Genomic DNA, 5,847 nt, shown 5'->3' on the forward strand with positions numbered 1-5,847 from the left:
CCAAACAACTACAGTCCATCTTCTTTCTGTAACTCTTTACAAAAATTCAATGTAATGCTCAGAGCAAAAGTTATGACCATTTTCCCAAGGTCACCTATTTTGAATGTAATTTAGGGGTATGCACAAACCCTAACTTCCTCAGATTATATCTCTGACGATAGAGCGACACAAGATCTGCAATTCAGAACTAAGGTTCAGACCGATTTCTTCTCAAATGGGTTGTTTTTTTTAGCTTTTGAAACTTCATAGCGAAAACGTTATAGCGAAAATTCCATGATGACCTATTTTAGATGAAATTCTGGTGCTTGCAAAAACCCTAACTACCTCATATCATATCTCCAAAAATATAGCGAGACAAGATCTGAAATTCAGATCCGATGTTCAGCATGACTTCATCTCGAATGGGTTTTTTTTTCACTTCTGAAATGTTGCATAAAAACAGTTATAGATACAATGCCACGATGACCTATCTGGAGCAACGAAACCCTTGAATCCAAAGCTTTGATACCAAATGTTATGAAACCATCTCACAAAAAGATAGAAAAGATAGATGAACTCCTTAGAAATTAGCCTCTTCGAGGGGGGAACCTCCTTCACATTACACAAATGAAAAACTCTTGGATGATATAAATGGCAAGACCTCCTTTCTATATATAGGAGTCTAAGGGGTCATAATATAATTAGAGCTGACATAACAATAATAATGTAAGGGAAAAATAATAGCAATAGTGGGCTTCTATGGGGCACAATAATAAAAATATTGGGACTACATGGGAACAACAATGTAAAAAGGGGGTTTTACTAATAACAATAAGGGGTTACACTAGTAGTATAGGGACCTAACAAGATCTATGGCATCAGATGCCTTGGCAATGTTGGGAACGATTGTTCTCCATGTTGTGCATGGTTTGAACATATAAAGGAAGTTCTCTTAATCTTGAGCTTATGTTATCCAGTAATTATGTTATGATCATGATTATGCCGATGTTTATATATGTATACATGTATGTATACATGTATGTATGCATGCATGTCATGTCTGACAGGGTCATCATGGATCATTGTTTTTTAATGCTTATGTTTATATGTATATATTTGTGTATGTGTGTCATTGGTTGAAAAGATCATCACTGTTTTATGCTCATGCTTATGTATATGTATCCATGTATCCATGAATTTATGTCATTTTCTAACAGGGTTTTTAGGGATCATTCTTATGGAGGAATGATTTCTTATGCAGGTGAATGGCATGACGAGGTTCCTAGTTCATTACGAATCTACTGGGACGAGTAGTCCTGACAAATATATGAGGTTAGTATCATGTGGATGTGAATTCATATTATAATGTTATAGCATGTTTGTGTTATGGACAGGCTAGGGTGAGGAATACATAATTGAAATGAAAGTAATGTGGTCTACAGCATGATTGGACAAGCATGGATAGGGCATTGGAAGCAAGGTTGCTTTGTAGAGACCACGTGGTTTTGGATGTGTGGTACTACTATTGTGCATATGTTGTATATGTTGTACATGTTCCATCTGTGATGTTGTGCGCAGGTGGTGTTGTCTATATATAGTGTGTGTACATGGTGTTATGCAATTTTATGTATAGGGTAGTACATATAGTGTTGTGTTAATATTGCATATGTAATGTTGGGCATAGATGGTGTTATGTACATGTTGGATATGCAGAGTTGTGTGCATATGGTGTTGTGCACGTGTTGGATATGCATTGTTGTGTACATATGGTGTTATGTACATGTTGGATATGTAATGTTATGTACATGTGGTGTTGTGTGCATGTTTTACATGTGGTCACATGTACATATGGTGTAGTGTGCATGATTGTAAAAGTGGTGCTGTGAGCATGTGATGTTATGTACATGTTGTACATATGATATTTTATGCAGGTGGTGTTGTGTATATTTCATGCATATGATGTTGTGTACATGTGGTCTCATCTACATGTCGTGGAGGTGGTGTTTTGTATGTATGGTATTGTGTACACATTGTACAAGTTGTACAAAGTACATGTGGCATTATGTACACATTATGCATGTGTTTCGTGTACATCCGATGTTGTGTACACATTGTGGAGGTGGTTCTTTGTATAGGTGGTAAAGTGTACATGTGGTATTGTGTTCATGTCGTACATGTTGTGTTGTGGGCGTGCGATACTATGGATGTGCATTGTGTAGCTGTGGTATCATGACATGTGTATTCATTTTCTTGTACTTTGTGTACGTATATGTATTGTGTTGTACATTGAGTGTAAGTGTATGTATGGTGTGGTGTTCTACACAAGATGTAGGATTATATATTGTGTTGTATTCTACGCCAAGTGTAGGTACATTTATTGTGTGGCATTCTACATAGGGTATAGATGCATGTATTGTGTTGTACATTGGGTGTTGGTGGGTGTATTATGTGGTAGTGTACACTAGGTCTAGGTGGATGTCTGGTATGTCAGGTGTAGGTGGATGCATTTCATGGTGTTGTATGTAGTGTGTGGTTGTATGTGCATGATGCACACTATGTGTATGTGCACATGGTTGAGGAGAACGCACCAGGTGTTTGTCAGGTGCGACAACTGATTCGTTGTGCATATCAATAAGGAAAAAGGTAGAAGCTAAGGATTGATTAAAGGATAAGTATCAAAATATTATTTCAGTTTTATTATGCATGTGAATTCTGATTCTGGTTTATGATGGTTACATGTGATTTATGACTTTGATCTATGATAGTTGTGTTTTGAGCTAACCTTATGTGATATATCAATACATGCTAATTTGGTCAAATATTCTAGTTTTACTTGTTGTTACAGGAACTAAAAAAGATTGTAAGTATACCTTATTGATGGGCTAACAATGAGGTATGATGTGAATTTATTTGAATTTATTTTAAATCTAATGAAAGTTATGTGCTTGGTACATGAAACATATAAATGCCTGGTTTGGTGGTTTGAAATGGATGCAAGTATTAGGAGCAACAACAAAAGGAATTGGAACATGTAGCAGTATTTTTGTAAGCACTTTAGGAGTAGGGCCAGTGTCGGACACTAGTATCTAATAGTGTCCATTGATTTCCATGAGCATGCTATGACTATTATGATGGTTTTAAGGTAGGGATATGCTTTTTTTTTGTATCTTGTAATGTGAGGAATCCTTGCCAAGGGATGGACAACCCAGGATGGTGGTGTGAGAAGAAAATAGATGGTGTCTGACTGCAAAAGATGTGGTGACCGGATTTCCTGAGGGATTATGTAACAGAGAAGGGAAGGTTGGTGATATATTTGTTTTGTTCATTAGCATTTCCAGATGGAATCAAATGCAATTTAAGAGTGTGGCCTGAAAAAATGAGTCGGTAACAGTTCACTTAGAGGACAAGTGGCACAGGCTTTTAGGGTTGGACATTGGGTGCATATTTGACCTTGCAGTGGATTTTGGACTTCCTAGGATGGAGGTGAATCCTGGCATTAATTTGAGGGTGGAGGTGTGAGCCTATGGATTCCCTCATTGCAGATGTAGGCATCATATCCTTTTATTCATTGGTTGATAAAATGTGCATATCTGTATATGTGTGTAATACTATAAATACTGTATCAAGCTAGATTTATAAAGCTCCATAGATAGTATGGTTATTTTCTAGTTGAACTACATGTCTATAAGTATATGTGGTTGTTATTGTAAATACTGTAATGATTTGTGTTATAGAGCTCCATTAAATGGTATGTTTGTAATTTTTGAGGATATGGTCACTGTAAATATTGTAACGAGCTATGTTATAAAGCTCCATGGGTGATATGTTTTGTTTTCATGCCTTGTTGGTTATAGGTGCCATCGAACACCAAGGATGGTTTTCCCCCAAGGCAGAGGGTTCTATAATAGCCCTATTTAAAATTCCACGTAAAAGTATATATAATACCACAGTCATGGGACACATATTGCAAGATGAATGGTGGGGAAAAACATCCTAATGGGTTTTCATTTTGGTTGTTATGGCTATGGAAATCGACAAAGTAAATCGAAAATGCTTTGGTAAGGAATGAGCCATTTATTTGTCATTATATTTATGAAAATAATGGAAATTAGAATAAAATGAAGGTGAAAGGTCATGAGTTGCATGTGAGGAGGAAATTGAAGGAAAATAATGGAAAATGAAGAAAATAGAGGCCTCATTGGTCAAAAGACTTCTTAGAATTAGCTGGAAAGCTTTTGATAAGTTTTAGTGGAGCTCTCTTATATTTTCTCTCTCTCATACTCTTGGACACTTTATTTTTCTTGGAGAACTCTTGGAGGAGTGAGGCATACTTAATGTTTTGGAGTAAGAAGGAAAGGGAAGAGCAGGAAAGCACAATGAGGCATTGAGATCAACAACTACAATGGGTTTTTATTGCAAGTACGAAGTTGCATGTATGCTTTCCTCACAAGTTACGAGATGAATGGTGCACGCATGTGGTTTCTTGGTTAAGATTTTTCATTGGCACGGAGGATTTCCTAGAACGATGGTGGATTTATCTAGGCTTCCCATTTCCTGGATAGCCATGGTTTTGTGGGTTGATTTGCTTTTTTTTTTGGTTGGTTCTCATATTTACTTTACCTTGGTTTTAGTTATTAGTTCCTGGAATCATGGTTGAAAAAACTCTCGGGAAGCCCTGTAATGACTTGGGTTGAGCTATTAGTCTTTGAGCCTTTGTTAGACAAATGCTCTAGAAGCCTTGTAATAACTTGGTTTGAGTTTCGAGTCCTGGAAGCATTTGAAAAATGCTTTTGAAGCACTTGGTAGGTTGACTTACTAACCTTCGAAGCCCTGGCTGGAAAAATTCTCTAGAAGCCCATAGAAGTTGTGTGCTGAGTAAGTAGTCCTAGAGCCTTGGTTGGACAAATGATCTAGAGCCCAACAATAGCCATGGGTTGAGTTACTAGTCTCGGAAGTCGGGTTGGAACAAATGCTTTGAAGCCCTGGAAGGCTTGGGTAGACACCAATCGGATGATGATTTTTTGATGCTCGACCGTGAGGTGGAATCATTGTTTGATGTTTTGAAATTTTTTGGCCTGTGAAAGTCCTATATGGTTTGATTTATGTGTTTTATGAGATCTCATATTCATTCTTGCAATATGGCACGAGGGTGATTGACTAAAGAGAGATATGGATTTTTCATCATTAATATGAGGTTATTTATCCTTTTTATCTCATGAGTATTATACTAGTTTATATTAGGATTATATGGTTGTTGTTTCATTGGTATTTCTGTTCGTATTATGTTGGTTATGACCATGTATTATGATAGTAGCTACGTATGGTTCTCATCATGTTTTTACTTGTAAATGAATGAAAAATGTATCTATGGCCTAATGGATGAAACTAAAGATAATGTGTTGACGCATCAATGCTTCTTAGAGATTCTCAAATTAGTACGAGACCCCAATGCTTAGATCTATTCTTTACACCTGTAGATTACATATTTGTGATATGTTTGACGAAATTACTATCATTGAAAGTAGGGACCCAATTAATGGTTTGTTTAAGTAATTGAATTTGTACCATCATTCCCTTGTTATCTTTATGCCTAATTCTGGGCAGTGACAACGGCTTTTGGCCTGAAAAAGTGGCTCAAATCCTAGGGACACTTGCACAACACTAACTAAAAGAGTCCCTCGATGCTAGCATACCATGTTGTGGGAGTGTCCAAATCCTTCTAGATGCATGCTTTTCGATATCATTGGAGTGCCCCAGGGTTAATTGGTTAAAAAATCAGTCGGACTTAGTGGCTGGTTACTTGAGAGGTTGGGTTAGTTTTTGAGCGTCTTGTTACTTATGTGGTAGATCTATATAGTTTTTTTTTCA

The sequence above is a fragment of the Pinus tabuliformis genome, chromosome J, assembly GCF_031772625.1.
Source record: "Pinus tabuliformis cultivar Carrire ecotype Pingquan chromosome J, CPIR1, whole genome shotgun sequence".
Classification (NCBI taxonomy): domain Eukaryota; kingdom Viridiplantae; phylum Streptophyta; class Pinopsida; order Pinales; family Pinaceae; genus Pinus; species Pinus tabuliformis.